The following is a 19,992-nucleotide window of genomic DNA, read 5'->3' as shown; positions in this document are numbered from 1 at the left end:
GGGGGGGGGGGGGGGGGGGGGAAATGAACTATTTTCCCTGCCACTTTCACAGGCTATACACATTTTTGCATAATACCAATCATTATCTCCCAGACTGCTGATCACATGAAAGTACCTTTCCTCCTGCCAAGCATTTTAATCTTTCAAAACCATCTCCTGATTCTGTGCTCCATCCAAAGTATTCAACAATTAGTTGCACTTCCCCACAACTTTCTATCTCTACACTGAAAGATAATTTTTTTCCAATAACTCCATGGATGTAGTCATCATAAGGTTCCTAAATAAATGTCATCATATTGGACAAATTCCATTCTTTTCCACTTCTAATGCTACAGTTTGCATAGCAGGTATTCACAGCTAAGTACCCCAGACAATAAAATGAGCTCTGTTGACATATATGAGATGCTTGGTTTTACATATAAATCCCTTTTTAAAATATATAATAAAACTCTTAACAAAGATTTATTGCGTGCAAAGTATAATATTTACAGACAAAATGTAAAACATTTAGTTGGAGACCTACTAGTATCTATCCATTCCTGAAAGAGTACTTGTGAATATATTTTCATTTCATGTATGAAGAAACATAAACTGTGATGTAATCATAAATCAGCATTTTTTAACCTGGAATACATGGTCTTACCCCTATGCCCTCCTTTTACATAATGTAAAAAAAACAAATTACAAACTCTAATACTCTAATACAAATACTGAATGCAAACAGTAGGAAATATCTGATTATGTATCATTTTTATGGTTCCAGAGTCAGCTGTCCTGTGGGGTAAGATGATTATGACAATAATGATGATAGTAACGACAATGCATGTATGTATTTAATAACATGAAGGTGTTATTGTTTCTCTGTCCTCATTGGTATTCAACACCTCCATAACTCAGACTTGAAGTTAGGTATATGCTTCAGTAATCTGCTGAATGGCCTCTATACTATATACCTGTTTGAATTCACTTGTACTTTTCTTTATCTCAGGGCAGACAGAAAGTGAACAGGACCAAGAAACAGAACAACTTCTCATGTTTGCCCACACCTCGTTTCGAAGAAGCATTTGTAAAGAGCTTATGGAAGTTTAACGAAGCTTTAATCTTTAAGAGTTCAAACACTATGGATTGTTACATAATCTATTATGTCAATAGGTTGTTTGCAACCAGAGGTATTTTTGTAAAAGGACAATCAGAATGTCATTACAGAACATGAAACAAATTTGATACGCATTAGATGCTCTTTCAGTATAAAATTAGTCCCGCTTGTTTCTTGTAGTCATCTGACTCCTCTGTGCAGATATGGTAAAGCCAGTCACGCAATAATTCGGTCTATAAGGAGATTTCAACATAGCACAAAGTATAATCCTGCAGAAAGATCCAAATTTCAGAAGATCTGCATAGCTATATCAGCTTGGCATTCTGCCTGGGTTTCTCAGCAATATAAGCAGCCCAGGAGAAATGCTGCTACACTGCTACTATCAGTCAAACGACTCATTCTTAATTAATAGTCATTAACCCTTTTAGAACTTCGTGAATGTACTCCATAAAGTGGAAATGAGCAGACCAGATGACTGTTTAATACCATCACGTTTTTGAATGATTGGTGAGGGGATGGGTAGGAAACCGATAAACTACACAGTGCCTTTTGTTTTTTTTCTTCTGACAGCACCAGCTTCGAAAAAATACTGAATTACTGATGCTTTCAGTCTATGGAAGGTCACGGGCCTATCAGTATATTACCTTTCACAGGTGCAACATACGGTATGCAATGTAAAGAAACCCTACCTGCAACTGTGCCAGAAAGCACCCCTTAGGACAAGAGAGACAGGCAGACTTTTCTGATTTAGCCTTAACATTCACTGGCGGTGGGGGGTGAGTTTTAAGCAAGATCATTTATAGGTTACTTGCTCTAGATGTGGGAGATAAGTCTTTGCTCTCTATGTTTAAATGAACAGTTCAGCTCAGCCTGAACTGCACGAGGAACAGTTTTGAGGCATTTCCTCACCCAGAGCATGTATTAAATCTGTAAACTGCAGTGCTGGGATTTCAAGAAATGCGGGTCTACAGCAGGTTCCCCAGTAAATGCAACAACATAGGTGCAAAGCTTTTGTCACACTAGTCAGGGGAGGCAGCTGTGCTTTCAGACAGAGGAAAAAAAATAATTCTATCCTACATCAAAAAAAATCGGGGTTCATTCTTGAAACGAGGACCCTCAGGGAACTTATCACAATGTCTCCAATCTTTTATCCTTTTTCATACACAAAAACATAAAAGAAGAACAAATTATGTTCGTAAGCAACTGAACCAATGAAATGAGAAGACACGAGGAAGGAGTGTTGGAAAATTATTTTGGCAGCAAGCTGACTCCTTCAGGGCTCTCTTTTGTGCTGCACTGACTCTAAAGAGAAAACTCTTTTTGTTGTGAGATTTTATTCTGTGTACAGTAGCATTTTATGCATATTTTAGAGGTCTCCAGGGGAAAGTTATCTGCCAATTCCAAAAGTGTTTCTAATTAATTAAAAAGTGTTTGTTTCTTTGTTCTTATTGCATTTTCTGTAGCATTTCCATGTTAAGGCTTCTTGAATTATATTTACAAGTCAGTAATCATAAACTTTGTCGAGGATTTTCAACACAAGACTTCCATGTTTAGGTGCTGTCATCTCCTTTTAGACAGCCAAACAGCTAGCTTAATTTTATAAAATGCTGAGCATCAAGAAGTTTCAAATTACTTCCTAAAGACTGCCTTACTAAAGGTCTATCTAACCCTGACACCTGTTGTTCACAGGGACTAGTAGCAGACCCTGAGGAAAGCATGAGGGAAGCACAGCACAGCACAGGGACACCCCCCGAATGCCCTCAAGGTATCCAGCAGCTGCAGCTCCAGGCACTTCAGGAAAGCAAATTCCCACAGAGGACTGGAAAAGTGAAGATCCTCTTTTACTGTGTCTCAACTGGATGAGAGAAAGGAATGTTTTCTGGGAAGACTATCAATCACTTCCACATATGCATCCTCTCTTTTTTTTCAGCTATATTAAAGATTTAGTTTGTTTATAAACATTGTACCAAATCTTTTCTTTTCACTTACTAACCTGATTGAAGAACGCTTTTTTTTTTTAACTACCTCCATAACTTTTTAGCCCTGGCTAACCTATGAAACGGCATAAACAGGGAAAGTCCCATCAAATTATGACAGCAAAAGTTACATTTAAAATAACATCAATGATGTATAGTCCAGAGACCTAGGCGTAAGCAAATCTTGACATGAACAATGAGTCCACTCAAGCAATCGCTAATTCTAATAATAAATACTTAAGAATGAACATTTTTTACATTACAGAAATAAGGGAGTACAGCCATGCCTAAGATTAAAGGGCAACCTGTGCTCACTGACAATATAAACACTATTATCTAAGAGGAAAGAATACTCCAAGCCAAGAGAATTATGAGACAGAACTGATGGGCAGGGAGAGAGGATACACACTTTGGGCTTCCACTCACATAACTTCCCAAATGGTATATGTTGCAGGAAAAATGTAATAAAGGGGGGAAGCAGCATGTTGTTTTTCAGTCTCTAGTTTATATAGTAACTAATTTCTCTTTCAGTCCCCTTCAGTGCCTCCTCCAAAATGGTTTGGTATCTTCAATGGCAAAGAGGAGCTAAAATGCTAAAACTAAAAATACTTACAGCTTTCTGGAGCTACTCCCTGACTATATGCACTTTCATTTAGTGCAATGAAGAAATAATCTGAGAAATATAATGGGAATTATTTTATTATGTGCAACAATGTGGGTCAAGAAGCAAGAACAAATCTTTGTAGTTCCACTTCATGATTCAGATTCATTGTGGCTTGAAACACATTCAAAAACCTCATGGGTATTTTTACAATGCTGTAAAGATTAAAATATGATTTAGAATTAAGGCTGATGGTTACTGAATCTGTTTTAATGAACCTAAGGAGGGATTACATAGCACATACCACTGTGGCACACACACTTTTCCTAGTTCAGGAAAAGCCCCCTGGATTAATTTAAAGAAATTCTCTCCTGTCCTAACAAATTTATTTTCTAAAAGAACAGAGTTAAATTAATTCCATAGGGGATTTTTCAACCATTGAAAAAGAAGACCAGTTTCAGAAGTGTAATATAATACAGTCATATAAAGACAGTAGTAAGAAATTCAAACAAGCAAAACCTGTTTTGTCTCTCACACTAGCACTCATCCAATAGCACTGTATGCTAGTTTCTACCATGAAGTTGTGAGCTCTCAAGGTACCCTTTCATATCCTATCCCAGGTTAACAATCATGGACAATGTTTTGGCTTTTTAAAAACAAGTTTGGTGACTAGCCTGAAGTTAGCTATGCTTGTTACTTCATCAAAAAGTCTGGGTAGCTGTTTTAAACACTTGAATTGGTCTTTTCAGTTTAATTACATGTTCACAAAAGTGTAGTAAAACAAAGATGCTAGAAGACCTGAGTTCATGTCCATAGTAAACATTTCTCTTTAATCTATGAAATCAAATTTAAATATTTTCATTATAATGGTAGTAATGTTTCATGCTTCTTGATTTCACTTTCATGAAATACCCTGTGTCCAAACATCATAATGCCCTCTTCTTGGAGGTCCATACATTAATATGCACACAAGTTTGTGGTCGTTGAGTTTCACATGGGAGGAAATCCACTGAGGGGAGCTTGTTTCATTGAAGACTGCAAGAGTATTCACTACTAATACCATTTTCATGAGACACCTGGATATTGTACCAGGATAAAATATATTTCAGCTAGTAAGCTTGTGTTTATCTGGGAATCTGAATTATCAACATGTGCAATACAAACTTTAAAAAGTGACCATTTCTGCAGACAGCACCTGTTTTACATTAAAATCTCTCAGAAACCAACCACTCTCACTGTACCTAACCTAGAGTTACATTTGACTATAGGAAACCTCTTAGTTCAGACATCAAGGCTGCAGAGCTGAAATGCAAACTTCTGTCACTCCAGAAACAACCATTTAAATAGCTCAGCATTTGTAGAATAAAGTGACTAAAATTCCACATATCATTTTGAATTAAAACCAACCAGTTTCGCTATGAAATTTTAATAAAAAAGTCTTCACATTTTTTCAAGTAAATTAGATTTGTTAAAAAAAAAAAACCAAACATTTTCCCATGAACAGTTTTTAAGAAATAAGATTCCTTAATAAAAAAAAAAATCTTTAAAAATTTAAAAAAGCTTCATCACACAGAAAAATTCTCTACTGTCTCTGTAGCTAGTGAAACACATGCAAGATTCTTTTGTGACTTTTAAGCTAACACAAAACTGGCAACATAATACAAATAAGCGGTCTGTGCTTCTAGTGCTATTTATTCTATTGTATTTCAGCTTTATCTGAAGTCCAGAGGATTTCAATCAAGATGGAAGATAGAAAAAATTAGTTGTTTTTCTTTTCAATTAAACCTATTCATCCAGTAGTCTTAAAATACATTGCAAAGGAAGGCGCAACTTATACATAATGTAGGCAGGTATCTGTATCTCTATTAAAAATTAAGGAAGCTGAGAGGAGATACCTTAAGAGACATTGTGAAGGTCACACAGTAAGAAACAGCATGGCAGTAGATTGCATACTAGCCCCAGAAAGACAGATGGTACACAGACGTACATACATATCCATATGTCTATGTAAGTTCTCAGAAGAATGTGCTTCTGTATTTCTTTTAATTCCAGAACAATCCAATGTTTGCAGCCATAATGCTAAATGACCAGTTTTCAGACTGGTGATCAAACTGGGTTTGACTGCTCAACTCATTAAGGGCGTGGGAGAAGCATACAAACTAACCTGCATAGGTGCTCTGTCACTAAAATTTGCAGTCTGGTGCATAGCATGATTCATAGGTATTCACGCTGATATAAGAAGAATGTTTTGCCTCAAAAACTATCTCCCACACACCTAAATAATCACAGACTATATCTTTAACTTCTCATCATCTATTTCTGACATTCACAGCTTTGGAAGAAGGTACTATGAGAAGCTCATAAGTATTTTATTTGCCTTTTACAAACAGCAAGTAAAAAGGATAACTTCTTAAACGTAGAATGAAGTGCAAGGTAATGTTAATTATTGATTAATATAAAAGCATATTTTTAAGACAGAAGCTATGCTTGAGGTCATACGTTATAATAATTAATGATCGCTTTCCAGAAAGCATTCACTGTGCTTGTAAAGTTATGTTCATCTAAGAATTAATTAAACTAAAAGCTTTATGAAAATACAAAAGGACAATATACAGGAAATCAGGTTAGCAGTTTGTTCTGACTTGTACAAAGAGAATTTGTATAATTGATTAGTCTGAGAGCAATTACAGAGCTGGCAAGGCCTTCAGACAAGAACCACCTTAAGAATGGCATATTTGTAATTGGTTTGTATTCATCTTTCCAGCACACTTACTTGCAAAATAATAGCCAAAACTGCTGTTCCATTTTCTGCTATCAGAAGGAAACAATTAATGTTATGCACGTGCAAGAATCTGTGCTCTGAACACACCTAACTATCAGTCCAGGCTGTCTGTGAATAATGCCGGGAGACTACTTCAACCACATTGGTCAAACAGGGTTGCATTCCATCCTAGTTTATAGGCTGTCTGAAAAGGCCTCAGAGAATACTCTGTATCAAACCCTTTTTCAGAAATCCTCTCCCCTCTTTATTCCCTGATCTTCAAGGTGTCATGCACGGGACTTTTGTGGTGTTTTTTTCCTCCAGAAGTTGCAGTAACTTCCATATGTCATCAGAGTGAATGCTTGTGAGGAGCAAGCGCGCTACATCATCTGCAATGGAATTTGCAACAGTAATGCTTTTTACATGTTGGAGGTTGGAAAGAAAATTTGTCTGTAATACTATGTAAAATACGTGATTGGCCACATCTGGCCTGCAGAATCTCAGATGTGAATTTATCCAGCAATACATGGGTTGGAAGTTGGAGCAGTACGTGCAAAAGAACACTAAAGGGACTTTTACCACTCTTAGCATTATCTCTGGTCATGGAAGGATAATGTTCCCATTTCATATGACCTGGCCACAGGTGCACATCACTCTTTCTATCTGATTGAAGGGGAAAAACGAGGTTCTGACCTGCTAAACAGTCTTGGAACAGCAGTGTCTTAACCACACAAGAAATTCAATCTTGGTAATTAGCACCATCCGGCAACTAACCACCCTCACACCCCATACAACAAAATGTCTTCCATACAGACTTTGTGACCCTATTACCCCAGTCCCTGCATCTCACATAATCCCTTGCATTTCTGAAACTAAATATGGATCACCGCTTCCCTGATCTATGTATGAGGTTAGTATACTGTAAATCACTAAAATGGAAGGCAAAGAAAACATAAACTATCCCCAGGTCTCTCTCTATCTTCATAACAGACAGCTGAATTTACAACTAAGACAATGCTGTGGAAGCCAACAGTATCCTCAACAGGATTTTCTCTTGCAACATCAGCACAGAACTGTTGACATACATTTCTCTGGACACAGGCAATTTATAATTGAGGGTGTTTTGTAACAGTAACTGCTGCTTAATGTTAAGTGCTTATTTCACCTTTTTGTGTTACAGAAAGAGCTACAGATAATCAAAACTGGAGTGAGTTTTTTTGAAGAAGATACAGTGAATAATTGAGAAAAGACAATAATGTAAATCAACATCTTGCTTATTTGAGGTAACTGCCGTGACAGAGCACCAAATATGCTACAGTAGAAAATCCAGACTATGAGAAGCTCTGAAGGCAGAGCTGTTCATATATAGTCTATGAATACTACATCTTTTTGTATCAGCAAACTTTGTAACTGAAAATGACAGAGGACTTATATAAATAAATGATATGACCTCTGACCAGCAATGTGAGAATATTACTATTTAAGAACTTGCTGAATCAGGCAAGTTCAAAGTTAGCTCTAAACACATTCTTCAGTATCTTTTGGCTTTCAGTGCATACTTAAATTTAATCCTGCATATGCAGAGTTTTTCCTCAATAAGGAGTTGCTATGATATATCAGTGGTAAGTAGATGTCCAAACAGGACACGGACGTTGTGAGCAACTGCAGTAAGAGTGAAGTGTTTTCTCTCCAGACAAATGAAGAGCCTATGGAAAATCAAGGGTAAGATTTGCAAACATATAGAGAGAGTTGTAATATAATATACCAGCACTAAAACACCTGTGGACTATTATTAATCCAAAGAAAAATTTCAGGAGAAAACCCATTAGTAGAAACTTTAACAGGCTATTGCATATGTAGAGCACAGTGTACAAGCATAAGGCAAAGTCTTCAGAAGGAGGACCTTTCAAAGATAAAGCTGAAGTCTTTTACTACATTGTTTGTTCTGTGTACGAGCAGTAAGACTTTATCAGAAATAAAGGCATTTAAAAATGGGGAAATACAAATTTATACTACTTCAACAATTCTTCCAGTTACTGGTCCACCAAATCTGGGATTTTAACTCTCCAGGCTCTGTAAACAAGGATCAGTAATGGAAAACTCCCATACAGAGCCTGTGTGAAGAAATACACTGAAGACTTCCTGATGTCCTGGATATATGATGTTTCCCACTTTTCTTTCAAAAGTTGGTATTTTGTACCAATTCCTAGCTTCCTAGGAAGAAGCTGCAGCATTGCCCTTCAGTCCCCAGCCGAGACAGCACCGAGTGAGTCAGCCTGGAAGAGGGGAAACCATGGTACTACTTCTTCAATACAATTACCCAGACACCCATGAAAGCAGCCCTACACAGAAAACCAGGTCATATCTGCAAACAGATTTTCACATCATCGCTCCACCAGTTCTATGTAGGACAATTATGTTTACAAAATGCAGGTAAAGATTTTCTAGGAACCCCCATTTTCAGTGAAAAAAAATGAACTTTTTTGCTACATGCTTAAAAGACCATGAAATGCAGGTGCTTTTGGCCCTACCAGTTGCACAAGGAAGCAGTACAATAGAATCCACAGAAGATCATTACACTATTAGTCTACTGCAGTAGACTTTCCTAAACACATCCTAATGAGTTCACTAATTATTGTCTAGATAGGTGAATATTCTCACATGTAAAAATCAAAGTTACTTTATATATTTTCATAGCATTTATGCATCCACTTTCTATGAATAGTCCAAGTTCAATACGAAAATATAGGCAAAAAGAAAAAGGTAAAAGATTAAATACAGATTTGACAAACACAAGGTAATACATAATAAACAAAGTAATATGAACTCCTGAGTCATACTGCTTGAACTTAAATGTACTACATCAAACTTGGGAAGAAAAAACAACCAGGGCTTCAGTGTAGGAGTTTAGAACAGTATCAAGTTCAATGTCAATGGAGACAGCAAAAACTGGAAGCACACACAGTTAATGAAAACACTGCAAGTGTGTTGTTTGGTTGGTTTTTTTTATATGCATTCAGGTGGAGCATTATTCTGGTCTGTCTATCTGAGAAGGATTTTTACATGCAACAAAATAATTCAGAGATAAAATGCACCTCCAAAACAAATTTGTGAACAGGAAAACTATTTGAGAGAAAATAATTAATAGGGAAATGCTGCTAAGAAATCATCATTATACATGTCCACAGTGGATAAGAATAGATGAGAGCTGGACTGCCTCTGACCAGATAGAGTTAATTTTCTTCATAGAAGCCAGTATGGTGATGTGTTTTGAAATAAAACAGTGTTGGTAACTGCAATGTTTGGGCTATTGCTGAGCGATGCTTGCACAGCTCAAGGCTTTCTCAGTTTCTTACTCTGCCCCTGCCCAGTGAGTAGGGCTGGGGGTGGATAAGAAGCTGGGAGGGGATAGAGCTGGGACAGACGACTCAAATTAACCAAAGGGGTATTTCATACCATATAATATCATGGTCAACAATAAAAACTTGGGGTTTGTCCTTCCAAAGTAGCAGTTGCTCACAGGCTGGCTGGGCATCAGTCTGTTTGTGGGACATGGCGAGTGATTGTCTTTGCATCACTTGGCTTAAGCTTTAAAAAAAAAAAATAATGCTCCAGCCTACTCACTGGCAGGGGCAGAGTAAGAAACTGAGAAAGCCTTGAGCTGTGCAAACAAAACCAAAACACACAACCACAAAAAAACACCACAGAGAAAGCGAATAAAACACCCACCAAACTTCTGGTGACATACATTTCTTCCTTCTACTATACTGATTATCAATGCGGGACATTTATTATGGGGAAAAAGACTTCTCTGTTATTAAGATCAAAGTATTCCTAATTATTCTGAAGAAAAATTTGGCTTCAAATTTCTGAGATCACTTTCATTAGATAACCAGTTTTAGTTAGCATAGTGGTTGATCACTAGGGACAAATTTTGCTGCATAGAGTAATAAACAGTAGGAAAATACTGACAGCATTAATTTAAAATATAACACATAGGAACAGTTATATATTATATACAATACCTACATATACACAAAATATACAAATGTGCGTATACACACAAAACTTGTTTTGGAAGACTAGGTTCTCAGCTGCTTTTTATTCAATCTGACCTATTGATTTTATTATATTTAGCCCAACAGAAGGGGTTGAAAAGATAACAGTAAATTTGAGTATTAGTCATTAGACAAAATTTAAAAGCCAAACCATTCTTAACAGTAGGGTGGCTAGAAGTCGGGCAGTCTGCAAATACTGCCAGCCTCAGCTAGGGAAAGTGTATCTTCAACTGGAAAACTGCCTTAAGGAATCAATTTGCTCACACAGACATGCTGACAATATGTTTGCTGTTTTTTTTAAAACAGTGTTAGCACAAAATACAACTTACTTGTAAACTTATGAACTGGCAGTGAGCATACTTTTATTCTGCAAAACAGTAAGTCATTTTTCTTTTTTACTGCTTGCTCTCCCGCACTATGTTATTAACATTACATATTATTTCTGAAGCTCAAAATCCCATGGGTCAGAGGCAGGTTTATGACACCTTCCGTCTCCCTTTTTGCAAAAATTGATATATCATGCCGCGCTGTAGAATCCTTACGGGTCAGATCCTAAGTAACTTTGGGAAAAAATATTTGTATTCACTTCAAGAGGCTTTGGAACTGCCTACAATTCTGATTAGCAATTGGAAATGCAAGTTTTAAGATGCACTTGATTCTTCTCTCAGCAGAACACTCACAGGATTTTGGTCTGATAAGACAAACTAAATAATCCACGTGAGTCACTGATAGACATTTGTAACTTTGTTGATATATTAGAAGATATTTTGAGTAACATTACCATGCAACCAGGAGCAGGGAAATATGTGTATAAATACAAATGCAAGTGTGCAGGGCCTGGGAGATATGCATGTACACACATGTATATTTAGACACGTGTGTGTATAAATATATGAACATCGTAAAAAAATGAAATTTACCTCATTGTGTTTTAATTGTTCTATTTGCCCAGTTCCACATCGCTAATGATAAAATCATCCTGAAGGAGTTTATCCCCATATTGCCATACTTACCTTTCTTCTTTAACTCTGTGATACAGTTCTGCTTTCCTTGGTTTTACAGTTACATATATCAGGGGAGTCTCCAATATGCTTACTCATTACTTTAAGAATATAGACACATAAGCAAAAAAATGCTATCTAAAACCACTTTTCTTAGTTGTTTGTGGCTTTGTCTTTATTCAGAATAAAGTGTCCATAGGAACGTGCATCTAATTTTTCTGAACCTTAAGGTTAACTCAACTGCCTGGGCTTTTGCCGTTTCTGTTATAAGAGCACTGCAGTCACTCAAATTCAGACTACATTTGACCCACCAACCTCAGGGATTCCAAGCTTTTAAGGAATCATTGTCAATTTCCCTTCAGCTTACCATTCTAAATTTGAGAGCTATGTTTCCTCTTGCTTACCCTTTATCAGTTTCATAAAATAAATCACTACAATGCTCAAACTTTTCAATCTGATGAAGAATAGTTTCCTTATATTATCTTTCTCATACAAGATGTGATCAGATTCTGATTTACAGTCTCCCATGATCTTAACATTTCTCATTCATCTTACAGTATAAATCTTACTCATTACTTCCCTGTGTAGGTTCATAAGCACTTAAAAGTTAAATTTGCTGCTTTTCTAGATGATTTCCTACATAAATCAATTTCCTATCAAATAGTTTATTCATACTGGTCTCCCAAAAAGGTTGGCTGTTCTTTCACATAGAAAAAGGCGTCAATAATAGAAAAATACATTCAAAATTTTTCAAAACAGTTTTCTCCATTGAAACTACAATTGGCCTTTATGAGGACTAGTGGGAAATGGAAAGATTTGTCATTCAGGAAAAATATCTCTTCTTCCCCCTTTTCAGTTTTCTTGGACACAGGAATTTACCTCATAGTACTGCCACCACAGAGTAAGGTCTCCAAACAGATTTCGTTCAGTACACATTACTACAGGCATAACCGTATGATTCATATTTTAAAATTCTCATTCCATGTGCGCATTCATTTTGCAAACAAGTCACCAATGGTAAACAAAAAAATAAACATATATATATATACCCAAAATAAACATATATACACACACACACACACTCATATAGTGCCTCTACACCCTAGAGGCAGTCTTAGAATTTTAGCTTTGTCATGGCAGAGTCTTCCTAAGAAATCTTTTCCACAGAAGACAACCTTAATTTAAGAATTGAATTTTGGCAATCAACATTTTAAATTAACTGTGGGCAAAATCTTGAGAAGAAAGGTAGTCTATCTGCCAAGAGACCTGGTGCTAGAATTACTGTGCTACACCATGTCTGAGTAAAGGGAAACAAACTATCAAAGAAACTTAGCCTGAAATCTCAGAACAAAGAAAAAAAAGGGGAGAGGGATGACTTATCCATTATTTTACAAACACACCACAGATGCTTCAATTCAACACAAACAATCATGGTCAACACATTTATACTCAGTAACAGAAAAGAAGACATGGCAAAGCCTGAAGATGCTGAATTATATTCTGGATGATTCATTCATTGACATCTCATTCATTATTAATAAAAAAAAAAGAAATTCTGTAGCAGCGCCAGCATATAAAACTTTAGGTCCTCCACAATTCAATCTTCAACTGGGGTTGAAGAGGCGTGCTGTGGTCTGGCCAAGCTTTGATTATTACTGCTGTACTAGTTCTGAACTGGTTTTCAGAATCCCAATATTCAAGGTAAAACATTATATAAGTTTACATGTGAAAGCTATTCTTTTTTGCTTACAACTGCTGGTAAGTCCAAGGTCAGATCTACATCATGTACACAGCACCTCCTCCCTCCTTGCTGCAGATCATTTGCTGACATTCTGTGGTAACATACACAGTATATGCATTTGTGCTTTTATTATTATAGTCTCTATAATTACATCTTTTCAAAAGAAGATGAAGTCACACTTGTTTCATAATGTACCTAACATAACCATCACAATTTGTTCCATATTTTATCAGGAGTTTTTTAGTTTGTTGGTCAGTTTGCTTTTAAAAAAAAATTTAAAAAATCCATGTATTTGTTCTTTTGAACCGGTATTTCTTTTGATGTATTTAGTAAAATTATTTTACTATCTGAGAGAAGCTCCTGAAAAGAGAAGAGAGGAAAAAAAAAGAAACCACCCACAACAATCCAACCTCTTCCATTTGAGAACAGGTGTTATGTAATTCTATGTAATTCTGAATAACACATTAAGATCAGAGGTATGAGATAAATTTTTATATTAAACACATAAGATGCCATAATATTAGCTTTCATGCCCTATCTTATTTATCATCACTCTTCTGAAACACTGCAAAAATATTAGAGCATGTATTTTCAGATCTTCAAGAAAGATAAGTATGGGTCCATTATTATATAGATAAGAAAACCAAGTTAGATATGGTTTACAAACAAGACATTCTCCACAGTTTTGTGACAGAACATGAAGAAGTTAAAACTACTGAATTACAGCTGCTCAGCTGTAAAACTATTCATCTGTCTGGTTTTGTTCTGAAGAGTCATTCAAAATACTGCATTTGACTATGCATTTTTGTATGCCAGAATCTACTAAGCATTTTCTATCAGGTTTCCGTAGATGAAAGAGATTGAGATGAAACAGCTTCTCACACACAATTTGGTCTCTTTGATTACATTTACAGGCCCTTCAAGTCACTCCAAAACCCCACCAGTCTTTTACTACAGCTTTCAAGCTGTGACAATTTAGATAAGTGAAATGTTAAATAGCTCATTATAAGTCCACTTCTGCACCATAGGAATTGATGGCAGCATTGCCATAGACTTCAATGGGATCTGGATTAGAGTTCGAAACATATACATTAATCAGAAAAATTTAAAATTCAGAGACTTTCCAAACTTCTTCAAATCAGTTTATACTGAACCAGCCTTACCATAAATCAGGAAGAGGTGGCAGGCCAGTTTTGCAGAACACTACAAAAAGCAATTGAAATGCAGCTTTTCTCATTCTGCCATTTTCATCCACATCCCTTGTTATGACTTATGTGACAAGCAATCATCAGGGAGTGAAAAGCCATTTCCAACAAACATAACATAATAGAATAAAAAGAGCAGGGGACAAACAACTTTCAAAATTGTCTTCTGAGACAGGAAAAATATTTATCTGCTAGAAACTGATCCTACTGTGCAGTAGCAACCAGAATGCACATAATTTAAGGTTACAGCTTATAAGAAATCACACAGGAAAAGAGCTTTGGTAATTTAGTGTACAAGATAATAGTCCCATGTAGTTGGAATAATGCATATTCCAAGTGGGTATGCATTTCATTCTCTCTTACATGAATCCAAAGAGGCAAAGTGTGACCAGCCTCCCAAATTCTGTATTCTACAGACCGTTTCTGTTGTCCTGGCAACAAGAAACTGCTAATAAATCTCTCTGTGATAAAGAATTAAATACCAGTAATACTGAATATCTATGAAAATATTCAGAGATAAGATTACCTTCTATCTTAATTCACTATCTACAACAAATACAAACCTACTAATCTCCCTACTCAGCATGGTGTCTTTTAGGCAGGGAGAAAAAGTCGGAAGCTTTAGAAACCTTCTCACAAGACTTGCTGACATTGTTTTTGGGATTCATTACACTGAAAACCCCTTCAAAAAGGTAGGAATAAAATACTGTACCAGCAAAATGGGAATATAGCTCCTTTTCTCAGCATTCCCTTCGGGCATGGTGAAGTGTGGATGCGATGCAAGGCAGCAGATAATTCCCCAGTGACCCAGGTAAAGAGGAAAGCTGATGGCTCTCTTCCTTGAAAATCCTGTCCTGAACAGAAAGGAGAAAGGTACTCAGGAAGTTCCCTGCAGGGAATTACATGAGCAAGGCTTAGAAGTCCAACTTTTAACTCTTTTCCTAAAAATGCAGCAGTGAAGATGCGGACATTAAAAATGCATGCATATTTCCATATGGAAAATCTTGTGTTTGAAACTTCTTCCCTCTATTGCTACAGATATGTGTTGTGTTGACAGAGGTGTCATGTTAGAAAAGACTACCATTTTCTAGATGACTGTACCTTACTCTTTATTACTTAGTCACCTTGTCTTCAAAACTGCTTTTTGCACATGCTACAGGATATTTGGAAGGTCAGTATTTGGGGACTCTTTTTTTGATTGTTCGCTTTTTTGTACCCACTGAGTTTTTTCACTTTTCCAGGCAAGACATTCAGGAGGGTGATTCACTTCATTCTCCATTTGACTTGTCTCCATTTAGCACTCCCCTAGTGATAGCTAGAGCTTAGGCACCATACAAGCTTAGAGACAGAATTCTTTCTATATGACAAAATGGAGTTACCTCAAAACAACACACCTAGAGTGATGAAAACTGCAGCCATGCTTTAACATCAGTTTGAAGAATGGTACAGTATATTTAAGAAACTGCATGTCAGCTAACTGAGGTCTTAATACCTTCTTTTGCTTTACTTAGGGACATTCTCATTTAGAGATCATTTGTTCAAACACACATAATAAAGGGTTCTTTTAGTGGTACATGACAGTGATTAAACGGTCGCTTTAAATGTTGGCCTTCTTTTAAAATATATAGCCTTAATGAATCAAATATCAAGTATTTCTTTACAATTACATTTTTGTAATTTATAATTATATCTTTTATAATTTAAAATTATATTTTTGTATTTTTGCTGCCTTAACAATACAGCACTCCACTCACTATACAGAGTAGATCTTATTTAGATCATATAAAATAGTGTAGCAAATTCATGTATATCATTGGCATCAGCAGCCATTGAATCAGCATCAAGTCTTCACATAAACCTCTGAATCCAACATTGCAGTTGTAGCGGAACAGTACCAAATGATGTTTTTAAATTATATCCAGAATATCTTCTCAGATAGCACTGTACTTGCCCTGTCACCTTGATTGGCTAAAATTAATTGAGGTTGAACAATCATGACTATAACTCCAGATCTTTTCTTTGTTTTTGGACATTATGGAACGGGTCCAGTGGAGGGCCATGAAGATGACCAGAGGGCTGGAGCACCTCCCCTGTGAGGGCAGGCTGAGAGAGCTGGGGTTGTTCAACCTGGAGAAGAGAAGGCTCCAGGGACACCTTATGGCAGCCTTTCAATATCTGAAGGGAGCCTACAGGAGAGCCGGAGAGGGACTCATTGTCAGGAAATGCAGTGACAGGACAAGGGGCAACGGTTTTAAACTGAAAGAGGGGAGATTTAGATTAGATACTAGGAAGAAATTCTTTACTGTGAGGGTGGTGAAGCACTGGAACACGCTGCCCAGGGAAGTTGTGGATGCCCCATCCCTGGAAGTGTTCAAGGCCAGGCTGGATGGGGCTTTGAGCAACCTGGTCTGGTGGGAGGTGTCCCTGCCCATGGCAGGGGGGTTGGAACTCGATGATCTTAAAGGTCCCTTCCAACCCAAACCATTCTATGATTCTATGATTTCAGTATTATATTACTATATAGTTCAACTTCTTTTGTTCAGCTGTGTGTTAGCCTAGCAAAATAAAGTAGACTAAAAATAAAAGCCCATTATGCACTTAATGCCCTACCAGTAGCCTGCAATATATTTCATTTCTTGGATGAAATATGGCCAAGTACCTCTCCTGTACCAATCCTTTAAGACCATGGGTAGTCAAGGTTTGGTTCTGCTTTCTATCTACTGTTTCTATTCTGATAACGACTTTGAGCTGAGCTGTTGATAAGAACCATTCTTATGGCATTCCAGATACCAAAGCAGAAGTAGGTATTAATGTTCAGATGGACAAAATTAATATGCAAAGATTATTTCAAAGGCAATTTGCTTTCTGGGAAACTGAAAAAAATAATCAGGTATCTTCACAGTTAATTTAATCATATTTTAAATATAGCGGACCTCCACTGAACTCTTATCTGTTTTGTTTCAAATTTCCATTTAATTATTCAGGGTATCATTTTGTATTAGGTTTGTTCATGAAGGCTTTATGCATAGCAATATTTTCAGGGGTTAGAGCCTGGAGGTGGAGGGGAATTAAACCCACACTCACAGCTGTCCATGCTTATGGGAAACAAGGATTTACTTCATACAAAGAGTATATTCTATCTATTTTACACAAACATTTGGCCCCCAATATGTTCTCTTTTTCAGAAGATTATTAAGCACACATTGCATTTCTTATCTGAGATCCAATCAGCTACTATTCTCAGTGACAGAAAGACTATTTTTTTCTCACACCCAAAGCAACTCTCATGGTTTCCAAAAGAAAAATTACTATTTCTTCTCAGTCAAAATAGCCCTAGAATGCTCAAGCATGTGTTATTTCTTCTAAATACTAATTAAAGTTATTTTCAGAATATATTACTCCATTTAGAGACAGTTTCATAAAGAAATTTTTTTAAAAAAAAACCTCAGTGAGTAGATCCGACGTGTTTGTTTTCAGCTCTTGCCTCATGTGGGGCTAAAAGCTAAGTTTACAGGTCAAGCAGCATTTGATTAGACGAGTAGTGGTTATTCTAAGGTGTCAGTGAATGAAGTAGCAATAGTCAGGAGTAGGAATTATTATTCCTTTTCAATTTCATATCTTGAAAGTGACAGCAGGGCATTCTTTGGAATTAACTTTAAGAAAATAACTAAAATAGCCATCAACTGAAAATATGCAGGAAAACTGACTTTAGGCATTCAACAGAGGGTATCACCATCCTTAACAGCAACCTAATGCCAGACATAATTTACCTTTCATTCGTGGATTTAAAACTGAAATCTAAACCCTCAAATGCAACACTTTCTAGTAACAATACAGAGTCAGGCTTCACGTCCCCGTGACGTGGCAGACCGTCAGGGCGCCGAGACGCTCAGCCCTCGGTGTGATCTGTTTCCACCATATAATGGTAGCGCCCTCTAGTGACCAGCCGGGGTTTCAAGGCGCCCGCGGTTCGTGCTGCAAAAAAGGGCCAGGGGCCAAACCCAGACTTAAGGAGAGCAGAAGTTGATGAGCTACATGTGCAAAAGATCTAGCGTCACTGCTTTGAAGTCATTCCATAAAGATTGTGTGTTTACACTGCACAAAAGAAGAAAAAGTACTTTAAAAAAAGTACAAAGCAAATAGACAAGCAGTTTGTGCTAGCAAAATAGGAGACTTATAACAGCTCTGGCCAAGCAGTTTGTGCTAGCAAAATAGGAGACTGCTTCTCTCTGCTTATGGATGCCCTCAGAAAAGAGCACAGGGCCAATCCTACTCCAAAACCACTCAGGGGGTTTAATCCATGTGCGAAATGCACTCTAGAATCTTACTAATATTGAAGTTGTCATGCCTCTGTTCCTTTACCTCTAGTCACATAGGTTAACCGATGTAAAATCTGGCAATAACCTCATTTCCACAACAATATTTAAACTTTTAAAGGTGATACTGCAAGCAGCATAAGCCTCACTGTAGCTCTGAAATTTAGACTCTTGTGTGAGTTTAAAAATGCAGCAGAATCTCCTCAGCTGATTTGAGGCAGAAGCAGCAGCCCTGGGACAAGCTATGGAAATGATGACTGAACTTTTCATCGCACTGTCATTTCCCACAAGTGAACTTGGGCCTGTCCAGAAGTTCCAACCTGCAGCACTCTGCATCCTACACTCTTCTCGCAGATATTTTTTTACCTCCGTTCACCCCACTGCTGGTTTTTCAGTGCTGCTGCTTTCTCTCATCCGCTGTGTTTATGCGAATGCAATCAGTGCTACTTTGATGTTTAGGGTCTTGCCTTAATCAGTGTAACATATGAACACAATAGATAAACAGATTCTATAAAAACAAAACTCTTCTAGAAAAAGGGTTTATACCTCTGTTGCATGTGCAATGAAATTGGTTACTATATATGAGAAGGGTCTCAACTCCAGATACTTTTCACTATACTGAAGCACTGCCATCTCACACATGTAAGGAACATATTTGTTATTTTCTATAGGGGGGCTAACATCCTGTCAACTGCCAAATACGAAACAAAAGCCACTGTAAAGTTCAGAAAAAATAGGAAAAGCTTGTGAAAAATGAAGTGTCATAACTTTCCATAGTTTATTTTCAACCCTGCTTAAAGACAAGGAAGCCAATTTGAATTCCCTGAGAAATCTGCGAAAGAGAAGCTTTATAGAAGTTCCCCCCATATCTGACAACTTTTATATGAGCTTCTATATTAAGTGAACTATAATCACTTCTTTAAAACAACATTTTAACAGCTCAGACAAGAGCAGTAGGAAAGCAAACAGTCCAAGCAGATATTTATAAGCCTCAGGCATTATCGTTAAGGCCTGTCAAACAATTTGGTTGCTCTAGTAAAAGAAATATGCACGATTTCAGAGCCCAGAGTTTTACTGGCTACGTCAGCCCCAGTGCTGGACCACGTACCCTGACCACAGCCTAGCTGCATGCCAGGATAAGATACATATACTTTAGTTTCCTACAGCAGAAAATCCAGATATGTAGAAAAGCAGCAAGTTTCTCTGCACCGCCCTGCAGCCCTCCCTCTCCAGGTTT

Source organism: Calidris pugnax, unplaced genomic scaffold, assembly GCF_001431845.1.
Source record: "Calidris pugnax isolate Ruff unplaced genomic scaffold, ASM143184v1 scaffold15, whole genome shotgun sequence".
In the NCBI taxonomy this organism is placed as follows: domain Eukaryota; kingdom Metazoa; phylum Chordata; class Aves; order Charadriiformes; family Scolopacidae; genus Calidris; species Calidris pugnax.
The sequence above is the reverse complement of the archived record's forward strand: the minus strand, read 5'-3'. Positions refer to the sequence as shown.